The 16288-nt window shown below is 37.1% G+C and overlaps 1 protein-coding gene across 1 annotated transcript in view; it reads left to right on the forward strand.

Annotated features, from left to right (window-relative positions):
- The first annotated feature begins 572 nt into the window (after positions 1 to 572).
- The window catches only part of GPATCH8 (G-patch domain containing 8), a 93115-nt gene continuing 77399 nt past the window's right edge, over positions 573 to 16288 (forward strand). The window contains exons 1-3 of the mRNA XM_027767837.1: positions 573 to 595; positions 2660 to 2734; positions 14484 to 14556. The gene's annotated coding sequence lies outside the window, so the exon portion shown is untranslated. The remainder of the gene's footprint in view (positions 596 to 2659; positions 2735 to 14483; positions 14557 to 16288) is intronic.

Here is a 16288-nt window from a genome sequence, read left to right on the forward strand (position 1 = left end):
GCAGGTTTTTGTATAGGCGTACGTTTTCATCTCCTTCGGGTAAATACTAAGGAGTGTGATTGCTGAATTGGATGGTAAAAATATGTTTGGTTTTGTAGGAAAACTGTCAAGACTAGCTTCTCATTCTCTTGACAGTATCTCTTGCAAAGCAGAATTTTGAAATTTTTAAAAAATTATTTTATTTAACTTTAATTTAACCAGAGAAGGACAGAGTGAGAGAGCGAAAGTGAGAAAGTAAGCCGCCAGGTCCAGGACTTGAATCAGTCAACCGTGTGGGAGTCGAGCGCCTTTAACCACCAGACCACCTGCTGGTCCCAAGAATTTTTAAATTTTAAGGATGTCAATTTATCAGTTCTTTCACTTAAGAATTGTGCCTTAGGTATTATATCCAAAAAATCATCACCAGGGACAACGAGTGGCATGGTAGTTAATGAAGGCAGTTGGATCTCGCATGACTGACTAGGTGGGCAGTTCCAGTCCCGGACATGGATGCTTGAAAAACACGCCAGGCATGCAGGTGTGCCCAGAATCCCGAGAGGAGAAGGGATTGTGGCATGGCCAACAGCACCACCCCACCACTTTACTCCACCCCGTGGTAGGTGATTTCTCAGTTTTCCTCTCTCTCCCACTTTCTCTGTCTCCATCCAGCTAGCACATACACCCTATAGCAAAAACCAAAAAAAAGAAAAATAAAGAAAAAAACTGGGAGGTAGTTAAAAAAAAAAAATTTAAAAGGACTGGCACAATATTACAGTGGTTAAACACTGATCCCACATGGCTGGCTGCAGTTTGAATCTTGGCCCTGACAGCTGTAAAAATACTCCAAGCATATATGTGTGCATGTCCAAAATCCTAGCAAGATGGAGAGAGGAAAAAAAACTGATGTGACCACACCCATCAAGGGGGGCTTTCTCTATCTTTCTCTTTGGTGAATGCATGTACCCTCTGGCAATAAAAAAACAAAAACCAGAGAGGTAGCAGTTGATTTAAAGTTTAATGCTTTAGTGGTTTTAGTTAAAAGTTGTCGACAGTGGGGGCTAGCAAGCGGTGTAGCAGTTAAGGCTCTGGACTCCTACATGGCTGACTGTGGTTCAGGTCCCAGACCTGATGGCTTGCTTTCTCACTTTCTCTCTCTCTCTCTCTCTGGTCAAATTAAAATAATAATAATACAAAATAAGAAATTTTAAAGAATTATTTCATTTATTTTATTTATCATTATTATTGCTTTTAATTTGACCAGAGTGAGATAGAGAGAGAGATAGAATGAGAAAGTGAGCTGCCAGGTCCAGGACATGAACCGTGGTCAGCCATGTTGGGAGTTCAAGTGCCTTTAACAATCACCACACTACATGCCAGCCCCAAGAAAAAAATGTTTAAATGTTGTCAACAATAAACAACATTATATAAATTTTATTTGCATTCTTCTACTGTGACTTATTTTTAGTATTAAAAATTTAAGGGACCAGCAGGTGGCTTAATGGCTATATCACTGGACTCCCATGTAGTTGACCACGGTTCGAGTCCCAGACGCGGTGGCTTAAATCCATGTTGGGCGCGTGTGCGTACATGCCCAGGATCCTGAGAGGAGAATGGAGAAGGGATTGTGGCGTGGCCATCCCGTCTGGGGGATGATTTCTCGCTTTCTGTCTCTGTCTCTCTCTTTCTGGTCAGCGCATGCACCCTATAGCAAATACCTTTCTCTCAAAAAAAAAAAGAATTTAATAAAATATTTTTTATAAAAGTAAAAAAGCACAGCTCTTTGTTTATAAGATTCTGTAATCTTCCCAAAAAGGTTAGTTCCCCAAATGGTTGAGTGTCTTGTTTTTTGGTTTTTGTTTTTAGTTTTACTATAGGATATGTGCACTTGCCAGAGAGAGAGAAAGTGAGAAATCACCCCCTGGGGGAGTGACCATGCCACAATCATTCCTTTTCCTCCTGAGATTTTTGGGCATGCACACACGTGCACACATACACGTCTCATGTGATTTTTTTCAAGTCACCAGGTCTGAGACTCAAGCCATGGAGTCGGCCATGTGGGATACAGCTGCCCTAACCTCCATGCCATCTGCTGGCCTGGTTGATAGTGTTTTAGTCAAAAATTTTAACACCTGACTGGGAAAAGGTTACTATGCTTTAACTCATAATAAAAATTATTTTTAAACTTTTTAAATTTTATTTTGACTGGGGTTGGGGTTTGGGCAGAGAGAGAGAGAAAGTAAGAAAGCAAGCCATCAGGTCGGGGACTTGAACCACAGTTGGCCATGTGGGAGTCCGACTCCCTTAACCACCATGGAACCTGCTGGCCCGGTAATAAATTTTAAAAAAGATTTATTAAAGACTGAATTCGTGGTACAGTTTTGGTTTTCTCTTGAAGAATAATTAAAAGTTAAAAATATCTTCTAGCTTGGTTGAACTGTTAATAATTTTGACAGGAGGCCGACAGATGGCATGGTGGTTAAAGGTGCTGGATTCCCACGTGACCAAGTCCTGGACCTGGCGGCTTGCTTGCTTCCACCCCACCCCCCACCCCCATCTCTCTCTGGTCAAATTTTAAAAAATAATAATAACATATGGAATTAAATCAATCAATCAATATTAAAAAATAATTTTGACATTTGCTTTTGAGAAATAACTAGTTTTTTCGTTTTTTTTTTTTCAGGGTAATCACTTTGATCAGTATGAAGAAGGACATTTGGAAATAGAACAAGCATCACTTGACAAACCTATAGAATCGGTAAGATAAACAGTGCTTAATTTTGGGCCTTAGCCAGTTAGTTAGGTAGTGTTCGTGTGATACGTGATGTGACTGAAGTTAAACTTTTAAAGCTTGATAGTACAGTTTAGAGCTGTTTTCTTGCATGCCCTACAGTAATCAAATATAGAGTTTGGGATGTAATCTAATATTCATTATGTTGGGAAATCAGTCCAAAACATCTAGAAACAAATTAGAATATTGATAAAAAATACCTTTGTCTCATATTGATATTTTGTTAAAGATAACAAATTAAAGTTCAGTGTTTTTTTAATTGATAAAGGAGTAAAATGTATTTTGATCCTTTAATAGCTTTACTTTTCCTGGCATCATATGAAATGTTCCATTAGAGACAGTTGAGGAGTAATGCGTTTTATATACCAGACTCTGTGAAACATGGTCAGCTTGGTCTCTTTAGGTTAACAAGTGTCTGGTTTTTGTCAAAAGTTGATTGCTTCTCTCTTCTCATACTGCTTAGTTTTGGACATTAATGATTTCAAGCAATAAACAGAATAAGTTTTATTTATCTAGCTCTTAATTTTAAAAAATCTCCTTGGGACCAGCAGGTAGTATGGTAGTTAAGGTGGTGGGAGTCCCATATGGCCAACCATGGTTCAACCTGGATGCTGCAGCTTGACATTCACACCGGGTATGTGTGCATGCATGCCCAAAATCCCAGGAGGAGAATGGAAGAGAAGATTGAGATGCGGCCATCCCCTCTGCGGGGTGACTTCTTACTTTCCCTCTCTTTTGTTGCCAGCAAGCACACGCACCTTATGGTCGGAAAAAAAATCTTCTTAATTTTTGAACATTATTTTCATATTAAAAACCCTGCTTATTTTATTTTATTTATTTATTTAAGTTTGACCAGAGAGGGACAGGATGAGAGAGAGCAAGAGAGACAGAAAGTGAGAAAGCAAGCCACCAGGTCCAGGACTTGAACTGTGGTTGGCCATGTAGGAGTCCAGCACCCTTAACCACTGTGTCATCTGCCGGCCCTCCGGGAAAAAACCCTGCTTTTTTTTTTTTTTTAAATAGCAAAATACATTGTTAAAACATCTAAACTTATTATTTATTGTCAGCATTTAATATTTGTGCCCAAATATAAACATTAGTAACAGTTTCAGTGAATTATTGATAAAACTTCAATAGGAAAAATGTCAGAGGAACTCTTAATCCTTGCAATAGTCAAGACAGCCCCCCCCCTTAACCTTTAAGAAACTACTAGCTTTTTCCTCAGGAAAATAAGAAAACAATTTAGAGAATCCAGATATTTTACTTTTAGCTTTCATTTTCAAAACTGTAACATAGTAAAGGATCAACATATATTTTTATGTTCCTAATTAGGTTGGTGTTGTGTGTGTTTGTGTGTGTGTTTAGATGTTTACAGAAATTTACACAACTTGGGGTGTTCGACATTTTTCTTCCACAGCAGTTGGCCCATATTAGCTAAGCAGCCATGATCTGGTTTGTATTGCACGGTCTGCCTTTTTTTTAATTTCTTCTCTAGGGTTTCTTTCTCCCCCACCTCCCCTTCTTATTTCTGTCCTTCTGGTCCAGTGAACACTGCATATAGTACCTTCTGTCTTAATGTGCTGGCATGATGCTAGACTTAGGCATGGCAGTAATTGATGACGCATGTGATAATGCTGCAGAGGGAGAATTCACATCTGATGTTGCACTGAAAGCCCAGTCTTACGTTTTGACATAAGCTTAAGATGCCAAGCCTATTTTGCTAAGTTAAAAATCAGCAAAGTTTGTGCCTTGTTCCATATCATCTTTATAAGGCATAATTTTATAATGAAGCATAGGCCAGATCAGTATCTTATGGTTGAAAAATAATTTACTTTTTCCATTTTAATTTGAATACACTTTGAGTGAAAGTTTAGGAAGCAAGAACCCATCAGAAGCAAGACTCTAGCACTGTATTCTACAAGGTGCATGGCTGGTTAATATTATTATACAAAGTGTAATTCTGTGGCTACTTTGACTTGACAGTAGTGGGAAATTTAATTAGACTAAATTTGTAGCCAAGTATTCATTATTACTAATCAACAAAGATTTTTAAAAACACTAATTTAAATGACAATTATTATTTTTAAGCCTCCTTTTAGTTTACATGGTAAAATTTTTGTAAAATTTATTCCTGTGGCTTGTGAAACGAATGCTGCTTTTACCTCTCACAATGTCCAGGGTTTTTTACAGCAAATGTTGCAGGGAGAACACTATCACTATCAGAAGATAGTCTAAGTGATCGTTCTTGAGTAATCTTGATGAGTAGGATTAGAATTGATAAATGCATTATTTATTACATAGTGTTTCTTCTCCACTTAAAATACCAAATAGTATGCTAATGTAATTTAAAGATAAATGTATATTCAGTGGGACCAGCAGTTGGCGTAATGGCTATGTTGCTGGACTCCCATGGTTCAAGTCCCAGACCTGGTGGCTTAAACTCACGCTGGGCGCGTGTGCGTGTGTGCCCAAGATTCTGAGTGGAGAATGGAGGAGAAGGGATTGTGGCATAACCATCCCCCCTGGGGGGTGATTTCTCGCTTTCTGTCTCTCTGTCTCTCTCAGTCTTTCTGGCGAGCATACGCGCCCTATAGCAAAAACCTCTTAAAAAAAAAAAAGTATGTTCAGATATATACATTAATAAATTATACTTCTAATGAAAATTCCTGAAACATAAAAGTATGCATTATAATATTTGTGATGTAGTAGTTTAGGTGGTAATAGAAGCTCTATAGCCTACATTGTGTTAGAAGTGGGACACACAAAATAAGAGGGTTCTTATTTCTATTTTTAATCCTTTGAGAATAAAATTCAGGTTTTAAAAGAAAGTCCTACAATGATTGGCATCAACATAGGAGTGTTCCTTCTACCCACCCACCCCCAAACAAAAGAAGTCCCCTAAGAAGTACATGTAAGGAATGTCCACCAAATAATGTATTATCTATTAAGTTGTATGGCTGGCTGGCTACATTGAGCTGTTTTGTTCATAGGGGGAAATGGTGCTGCTTCTAACACAGAAATGTTGCTGGACTCCCATGGTTCAAGTCCCAGACCTGGTGGCTTAAACTCACGCTGGGCGCGTGTGCGTGTGTGCCCAAGATTCTGAGTGGAGAATGGAGGAGAAGGGATTGTGGCATAACCATCCCCCCTGGGGGGTGATTTCTCGCTTTCTGTCTCTCTGTCTCTCTCAGTCTTTCTGGCGAGCATACGCGCCCTATAGCAAAAACCTCTTAAAAAAAAAAAAGTATGTTCAGATATATACATTAATAAATTATACTTCTAATGAAAATTCCTGAAACATAAAAGTATGCATTATAATATTTGTGATGTAGTAGTTTAGGTGGTAATAGAAGCTCTATAGCCTACATTGTGTTAGAAGTGGGACACACAAAATAAGAGGGTTCTTATTTCTATTTTTAATCCTTTGAGAATAAAATTCAGGTTTTAAAAGAAAGTCCTACAATGATTGGCATCAACATAGGAGTGTTCCTTCTACCCACCCACCCCCAAACAAAAGAAGTCCCCTAAGAAGTACATGTAAGGAATGTCCACCAAATAATGTATTATCTATTAAGTTGTATGGCTGGCTGGCTACATTGAGCTGTTTTGTTCATAGGGGGAAATGGTGCTGCTTCTAACACAGAAAGAGACTGCCGAATTAAAATCTTTCTCTGCAGCAATATCTGTTGAGAGGTGCTGACTGTTTTGCTACAGCATGCAACTCAAAAGTGGCTGGAAATATGCAGCTTTGGGAGTCTACAGATCATTGCAGGAGCTAAAGGTCTAGTCATTTTTTTTCTAAACAAAGGTAATCTGCAGCAGCTGATAACCGTGGAAGTCTCTGCACAGGTTTGTGCCAAGAATATGCCTGTGTGAAGGGTTATTGTGAGTATAGGATTAAGATCTTTTGTTTTGTGATAGAGTAAATTTGATATAAAGCCCACAAGTGGGAAGTGTGATACTAAGGTACAATAATGCATTGTGCTTTTAGCAAACTTCTGAAACCTAGTTTGTTATTAAGATACAGGTATTTCAATTCCAGTAGGCAAATGTTGATAATATATCAAAATCCAGCATTTGTAAAATATTAAATAATATTTGTTATAAGGCTTATTTTCCTTTCTTTGTTTCAACCAACAAAATATCTTTCAATGAAATTTCTGGTCAACAAATAAAATACCTTTCTAATAAAATTATGACAGAATTGCTAGTCGACTTGATTATCTGAATTAAAGAGAACTTAGTACTAACAAAGTACTAACATCTTAAATTTATTACAAAAAACTTCTTTGGAGCCAGCAGTGTGGTGGTCAAGGCAGCAGGATCCCATATAGCTGACTCCATGGTTTGAGTTCCAGATCTGGTAGCTTGAAAGACATGTTGGGCACATGTATGTATGTACCCAAAAATCCCAAGAAGAGAGATGGAGAAGGGATTACTGTGCCTCCTGGGAGGTGGTTTCTCTCTCTGTGTGTCTCTGTCTCTCCAGTGAGCACACATGCCCAATAGCAACAAAAAACAAACAAACAAACAACAACAAAAAAGAAAAGTTTTAAAAGGTCATTATTGGTTTATGAGATTTTTAGGTCCTAGCCATTGTATTATGACCTCCACCCACTTAGAGATAAAATATTTATAAAACAAGTAAGACTTGGTCTGAATCATGATAGGATTCCATCATAGATAAGAGAATTGGTTGGTGTGATTTAGTATATACCTTAATCATAGTTAGAAAAGAAATCAGAGAACAAGCGAGAGAATGATTTTAAGCTTCATAGTAGGCTGAACAGTGCCTTCTTAAAGGCATCATAGACTTAAAATATGTTGTCATTGTTGCGGTTGGAAATGTGACTACCTTCAGCCATTAGTTGGTCTTTGTTCTACCTGACTGATTAAAATCTCTATAGTTGTCAGGTTGACTGAGCAGGTTTTAAAAATTAGTGTAAAATTTCAAATATCAGTTGCTAATGTTTAGTTTGCTTATCTAGGGGTTTAGAAGTATATGTATGGGTTTTGTCATGTTGTATATCTGTTTAGATCTGTGGACTCCACTAGTTCCAAACTGTAACTCTATAAGATTGTGGATTTGACATCTAGCAGTGACCATATGTGGACTGCACTATAAATAATGTGCTTCTTGGAGCTGAATGGTGTAGCATTACTATATGGCTTTTCTCTCTAGTCTTCATTGTGTCATCTGTAGTGAGCTGTAGATTTTTTGTTTTGGGACCTTTTACAACCTGTTGTTTGCATGGGTTCACCTAGCGGCATTTGGTTCTTGCTTTATAGAGTCTTTAATACACAATCAGCAAAGCTTACAATCCACTCAAGAGACTTACCATTTTTGTTGATGTTGAAAATGGGCTAAATTAAGAATATTGAATGTGGCTGTCAACTAAAAGAAAAACTAGTGTGGAGTTAATATTTAGTCAATCACTGGCATACCTGTGGTATAGTTTTCTCTTGAAACTTGATATTTTGTTCCCTATTTTAAAGAACACCCATATAATAAAGTTAGCTCATATAAAAAAAGTAAATTTTAATCTGTGCTTGGCTGGTTCCATCGTACAGATTAGTGATATTGTTGCCCAAATCATCATTGTTACTGATGGAGCAGAGAGAAGTCCTGGGAGTTTTCTGCTTGATATTAATAAAAATGTTGAGGAAGAGCTGAAACAATTGATGATGATTTTTTTTTTTTTTTTTTTACTGCTGTTGTGTTTTATACATATTGGTGATAGTTCGTAATACACATTTTTTGCTTTTAAAAATATTCCCATTTGGGGCTAGCAGGTGGCATGGTGGTTAATGCTCTGGATTCCCATCTATAGTTTGAGTCCTGGTTCTGGAGGCTTGAAAATCATGCTGGGTATGTGTGTGTCCATACCCAAAAGCCCCAGAGGAAAACAGAGGAGAAGGGATTACAACATGGCTATCCCCCTAGGGGGTGGTTTCTCACTATCCCTCACTCTGTCTTTCCAATGAGCACACATGCCCTATGGCAAAGACCTTAAAGAAAAAAAAAGTAAAGGATAACTGAGGTAATCTAAGTTTGTTTGTTTGTTTTTACAGAAAAGGTTGGGTTTTCAGTTCAGCTTTATGGTTTAGTCAGAACTTGAATTTCATTTCTATCCAAGGAATGTAACACACTGCCACCATTTTGGGGTCTTAAACACAAGAGAGTAATAAATACTGTTTGTGGGAATGCTTTATGAATCACATGGAAAACCAACTTTTTTCTTATCACTCTTGGGCAATATTCAGTTACCTTATCTTTTTTATCTTTTTTTGGGGGGGTGGGGAGAAGTTTTTGCTATAAGGCACGTGCGCTCGCCAGAAAGACAAAGACAGAGACAGAGACAGACAGAAAGCGAGAAATCATCCCCCCCCTGGGGGGGGGATGGCCATGCCACAATCCCTTCTCCTCCATTCTCCTCTCAGGATCTTGGGCATGCACACACATGCGCCCAGCGTGAGTTTAAGCAACTGGGTCTGGGACTTGAACTGCAGTCGACTACATGGGAGTCTGGTGATGTAGCCATATGTGTGTGTGTGTATATATATATATATATTTTTTTTTTTAAAACTCTTTGCCCTAGTGTTTGTACACTTGCCAGAGAGATAGAGACAGAAAGCAAGAAATCACCACCCCTAGGGGGATAGCTACGCTACAGTCCCTTCTCTTCCATTCTTCTCTCTGGATTTTGGGCACACATACACATATGCCTGGTGTAAATTTAAGCTGCTAGATCAGGGACTTAAGCTTCGGTTGCCCACAGTCGACCATGTGAGAGTCAGCAACGTAACCATTATACCATCTTCTGGTCCCAGCTACCTTATTAATTAATTTAAAACTAGGATTTCCTTTGTGCCAGCCTGTGATATGGTGGTTAAAGTGGCTGGATCTTACATGGCCAACTATACAGTTTGAACCCTAGATAAAGGACTTTGAGAAACACACTGGGCATGTGTTATTCCTGCCTGCCCAAAATCCTGAAAGGGAGAAACAAAGGAGATGGGGATTGCTGCATAACCATGCTCCATGGGGACACTTTCTCATTTTCTCTCTCTGTTTCTCTCTGGCAAGCACATGTGCCCTCTGACAAAATTTAAAAAAAAGAAAATAATTTTCTTTTAATTTTTCCAAGTATATTTAAGTATCCTACCACTGTCATATATCTTTGTTAGTTGTAAACCAGATTGTTTTAAAAAGGAAACATTTTCTATCATTTATTTTTGGTTCTGTGAGATTATAATCGAACCCCATTTAAGAAGCAAAAGAAGAAGTATTTTCTTAGTCACAATTACAGTATCTGAAATAGTAGTTGCTATTTTATCTTTTGCTATTTTTTTAATCATTATATTTTATTTTTTAAGTTGCCAGAGGGTGAATGTGTTCACCAGAGATAGAGAGGAAGGGATAGAAAGCACTCTCAATGTAGGGGTATGGCCATGCTGCAGTTCCCTTCTCCACTTTTCCCCTTGTTGAGACTTTGGGTACACATACATACTTTCCTGGGAATGTTTTTTAAGGTGCTGGGGGCAGGACTGGAACTACATGGTTGGTCATGTGGATCCAGCTTTTTTTTTTTTTTTTTTTAAGAATTATTTAATCTTATTTATCATCATCATCATCAGTTTGATAAGAGAGTACTTAGGAGAGAGAAAGGGAAAGTGAGAAAGCAAGCTACCAAGTCTGGAACTCAGGCCAGAGCTGGCCATGTGGGAGTCCAGCATCTTAACCACTGCACCACCTGCCAGCCCCATGGGATTCAGCTTTTAACTACCAGGCCACTGAATTAGCCTAATTATGACATTTTAGAAGTAAATTTAGTGAGCGTTGCCATGTTTTGCCTAGATTACTTGTTTGAGCTATAAGTTACTTGTACCAATTTATTGTTATAAGTGGCATCTATGGGAATAATTGGCAGAATTATAACCTTAAACAGAGAATAAATTATTTTCTACAGTCTGATTGAGTCCCCTGTTATTTTACAGTGAAAGTTTTGATCATTTTGGAGATGGACAAGTCTGCTTTGTTATAAGGTATTTTGGCATATCTTCCTGTTACCATCATCATTAGGCCTATTGAATTTTTGATGAGTGGTTAAGCTTTTTTTTTTTTTTTTTTTTATGATAGGAAAAGGAGACCATACTGAATGGTATGGAATGGCCCTCTGTTCAGAGTCCCAGAGCTGCCTTTCTCCTCTAAAAGCATAGTCTGAAATGAAAGGAAAGGTCCAGATTTTTTGTATTATTAATTTACTCTGAAGTTAGTGAGTGAAAGAGGTTCTGGGGGATATGTTTGTTGTTTCTGTTACCTTTATTATAATTGGAAGGATTTAGAGTGGCATGTTAAATATCTAAAATGTTTCATTCCCTATTCATACTTGGGAATATGGCTTTACTTAAAGAACAGTTTTAACTGAAAATTTTAAGAGAAATTTCACAACTATTTTGTATCAATAGCTTTTTCTTAGAAGGTGACAGCCATCCTCTTGAGTGGTTTTGTGAAAGTGGTGCTGATGTGTATATCCCTAAATTTTTCTTTTTCCCCCTTTCCCTTTAACATTTGCTTTTCCTTTCACTGTTGTCAGTCACAACATGCTGCTCTTGAATCTCTCAGTTGGTCTTGACTCGTGAATTTACTTAATGCTTTCACTCCTCTTTAATAAATACATAACTTGCAAGCAGTGAATTGAAAACAAGACAAAAAAAAAAAAAAACGACCATTAGTGATTGGACAGTTTCTTACTTTGTGTTACATTTAACTGTTCTTTTGACAGCCCAGTTTTTAAAGCCAGGTTCGTATGGAAATGCTTTCACTCCACTTGCACTGCTTTTGGAAATAGCATACTGCTTCATCTGTCTGTTTATTTTAGTGCATTCATAATATAACACAGTCAGCATAATGTCTCATCTCCATGTAACCAAAGATTGTTTTCTTTACAAAATACAAACAAATTTTAAAAAGGGATGGGCAACAATTTTTGTCAGCATTGTTTAATGTCTAAGTCTTGGTGTCAAGCATAGTTACATTAGTCTATTGAGAGATTAAACAATAATTGAGTTAATCCATACTTTTAGAGTCATTCTGCTATCCTTGTTCTTTCCAGTAACTCAGTTGTAGGAATTATGAAATAAGGATTTTATATACAGGTAAGTTTGTTTTCATAGTAGTAAAGTAAGGGCTTCTTTACCTTTCCATTTTCTGTTAACATTACTTATTCTGATACTTTAATTTTTTTTAGTAATGAAGTTATTTATACAGTCATGTGCCACAGTGATATTTTGGTCAACAATAGACAACAGTGGTGACAGTAGGCTACATCATATAGCCTAGGTGTGTAGTAGGTTATGGCATCTTGACATCTAAGTTTGTGTATGTTCACTCAGATATTTGCACTATGACAAAATTGCCTAAAATTGCCTAATGGTGCGTGACACATGGCTGTATATTTAGACACTCAGTACTGTGTAAAGGGATGGTTTTCCTGGCAATTTAGTTGGGAGGGGAGAAGGGAAGAAACTGTAGCAGTGTTGAATTAAGTGTTCGTAATGTCTTCTAATAATGTGGAAGTCATCATTTGGGGCTACATATACCACAGTATTTTCTAATTTTTTTTTGATTCTTAGTAAAAATGATTTCAGTAACCTCTTGAGCACATCACAGTTATTTATTTATTTATGTACACACAGAGGCGCGTGCGTGCGCGCGCGCGCACACACACACACACACACACACACACACACACTCACACACACACACACACACATTTACTTATTTAAAACAATAGAATCAGGCCGGCAAGGTGGCATAAGTTAAAGATCCAATAGGGCTGAACTGTGCAGTTCGAGTCCTGGACCAGTGGTTTGAAAAAAGCTTAGGGCACGTGTCCATGTGTGCCCAGAATCCTGAGAGGAGATTGAATAAGGGATGGTGGTGTCGTCATCTCTCTAGAGGGCTGCTTTCTCACTTTCTCTCTTTTTGTGTCTTTCAGGTGAGTGCTCATGCCCGATAGCAAATTTTTTAATAAAAAGTATCTTTTTAAAATTTTTTAAGAATTATTTAACCATATTCATTCACTTATTTTAATTTGGTCAGAGAGGGACAGAGTTGGGGAAGGGAGTGAGAAAGCAAGCCACTACGTCCAGGACTCGAACCACATTTGGTCATGTGGGAGTCCAGCACCTTTAGCCACACCACCTGCCAGCCCCAATATCTTTTATTTTAGAAACAGTTTTTTCATTATAGTTTGCCTGCATTATTTCAGTTTTTAACAAAGTATTCTAGTCTTTTCTCCCATCAATGAAATATTCAGCTGCTCAGCCCAATTTTCCAATTTTCATGCTGTCATAGACTTGTCCTCAAAGGAGGAAATGGTCCTTAAAAACAAACAAGCAGCATTGGGAGGCTTTATTTTCTTCTAACTTGGCAGAGAAGATTACAGTAAAATAATATTTTTCTTTTCTTTATAACTCTGGAGAGCATTTTATCATCAAATATGGAACTGGAAGATAAATAGTTTAATGTGGGATTTGTTTTTAATGCATAGATATGTGGTTTTATTTATAAATTGATTTTAGGAAACATGAGATTTGTAAATGGGGATACCAGGTTAACACTTTAAGTTACATTTTAGTAGACATAGAACATTTAGCTTCTATAAATTGTGTTTATAATTTTTAAATATTTTCCTTGGGATGAGTAGCATCTTTTTTTTTTATGGTACAATTATTGATTCTTTTTAGCATTATCTTGGTACTTCATAGTAACTGTAAAAAGCAAATAGGACAAAAGGTTGCACAAATTTTTGGTATCTTGACTTCTTACAAAAAAAGCTGACATTTAATTGTTGTTTCTGGTGTCATTTCATACAATTTAATTTAAATATGTTTTCCAGTTAGGAAGATGTTCCTAGGAAGATGAGACATTATGTATGTTGTTTTTTCCTCCCTACATGCACTAATGGTTCTATACTGTTAACTTAACTGCTAGGCCTGTTTCATTCTAACATCTTAGCATTTTTGTTAGTTTATATGTTGAAATGCATCACTCAGTCTGTGCTTGAGCTCATTTTATTTTTCTGTTTAATCAATTTAATTTCTTGTTTTACTAACCTCACTGTTTTTTCAGTTTAATATTGGCTGCATGCTAGTAAAATATTTATATTATATACATATTTATTAAAAAAACCAATCAAGTCTAGCTTGGATTTTGCTCTGATTGTTTTTTCATTTCTAGTGGTGGGGCAGTCTTACACTTACGACTTACTTTGTATCATGAAAGTCTGACACATAGCAAAATAACTAAGCACAATGTAGATTTTCTAAAAAAAAAAAAAAAAATCTTAAAATGGTGCTGTCTAGGTGGTGGATATGATTGTATAAGTACCTTGATTTTATGCTTTTTTAATGTTAGTTTTAAAACTTCCTAGAGGTATTCTACCCCTTCCCTTTTCCCTTTTCTTTATAAAGCGTTATTATAAAAGTTGCCCAGCACACCATCAGAAAGGACCCCTATCCCATAAAATTCTAGCTAGCATTTTTTTACATTAATGTCCCTTTTATTGGACACATTTATCCTATTATTAGCACCTTTTTGCATGCATATATGTAGAATTATCTCTTGCTTATCACCTGTTTAAATACCACTAGGAAGGGAAGAATTTATTATTGGAATATTTTTGGTTTGTCTCTCTGTTCTGTCTGTCAGGATAATATTGGACACCGCTTACTCCAGAAACATGGGTGGAAGCTGGGCCAGGGATTGGGAAAATCTCTCCAGGGTAAGTTTTAAAATTTTACCAAAAGAAAAAAGAACAAAAGAAAGCAATGTTTCTGATGCAGATCTTGTTCCTATATATACTTGTTGCCTTAAAAAAAAAAAGTGTTTGGGTCCCGCTCCCCTTCTTTTCCCACCTAGAACAGTCTATTTTTTCTATAACTGTATTTTTAAGTCACAATTAAGCTTCCATATTTGTCAGTAATTTGCGAGAGTAAGCTGCTGTGTCCTTAGGACTTTTCAGGTGAAAAATATTGTGTGGCTCAGCGTGTTTTACATTTTTTGGTGGAACTGATTGATTGGTGGAGTAAAAGGAATACATAGTGTCCAAGTGTGTTTTCTTTGTACACTTTGTGATGTATTATGGCTTCAGTATTTTAAAGAGAATCTTTTAACAGAGTTTACCTTCTGTCTCTCTGAATGGTCCCTGAAGCTGTGATTGCCTTGACTCTTTTTTTTCTGCAGTTAGGATCCCTATAGTGGTGGAGAGAAAAATTAACTCACATGTAACTCGCATGTAACAATCAAAGCTGAGCTTCTCAAGTGGAGAGACCATTTTTCAGGTTCAGATCAGGCTCTGGAAGTGGCTTAAAGTTTGTATTGCATTTATTTTCCCTTCTCATGTGTGCATGAGTGTGTGTGTCTATGTTTAGGGGAGGTTGGTTTTTTTGTTTTTGTTTTTTAAAGACAGGGTGCTATGTCATGAACTTCCTATCTCAGTTTCTGGGAGTACAGGCATGGCCCACTGCACCCAGAAATTGAACCCAGGCCTTACATGTGGCCTCAGTTTGCCAAGTAGGAAAGTCTAGCATGTACCACTGTGACTTAACCATATTTTTCCTCTAAATTTTATTAAGCATTTGAATAAAACAAAATATAATTATTTCTGCTTCTTAGATTGCTAATTAGTTAGAAATCAACTGTATTTACTTTTGCCATAGGGCGGTCGCCACCACGCCCAAAATCAACTGTATTTACTTTTTAAGCTCAGATTGAAGAGCTACTGTCCTTCACAGGTGTGATGTAAATACTACCTCCCAATAATGGGAATTACTGTATTTCTTTGTTCATGGAGGGGTTCACTGTATAAGGGGATCTTTGGGGGAGAAGTATACTACTGTTGACTAATTCTTTGAATTTTGGAAATGGATTTTTATAGTTTGAATGAAGTCTAGTCAAGACTATTAAAGGGAACAAAGACATGAAATAGGGTGTTGTGATCATTAAAACCTTTGCTTTTTAAATTCTGTTTCTACAGATTCTCTTCAGTGATGATACATAGGAGATACTCAATAAATATATTTTGGTTGAATATTTAATGTTAAATATTAACCTATTTTGGGGGGGAGATAGATTTGATCAGCACTAAAGTTACTTTACAAGTGACATAAGACCTCTTTGCACTCAGTGCAAATAATACTCTTTGATTAGAGCATGTGGTATAGCAAAGACCACAGATTTTGTAAGAGTCCTGAATGGAGATGGTAATCAGGATTGAAACAGGGTGCATGCAACTTGCTAGATTGAGAGAGAGAGAGAGAGAAAGTGAGAATCACCCTCCTGGGAGGATGGCACACCACAGTCACTTGGCATGTTTTTCAAGCTGCCAGGTCCAGGACTTGAACCACACAACCAGCCATATGGAATCCAGTGCCCCCTTTTTTTTTTTTTTTTTTTTTTTTTGGGGGTTTTGTTTTTTTTTTTTTTGTTTTGGGGCCCGGGACCCTCCCAGGGAC

The sequence above is a fragment of the Tupaia chinensis genome, unplaced genomic scaffold (genome assembly GCF_000334495.1).
Source record: "Tupaia chinensis unplaced genomic scaffold, TupChi_1.0 Scaffold144741_1, whole genome shotgun sequence".
In the NCBI taxonomy this organism is placed as follows: domain Eukaryota; kingdom Metazoa; phylum Chordata; class Mammalia; order Scandentia; family Tupaiidae; genus Tupaia; species Tupaia belangeri.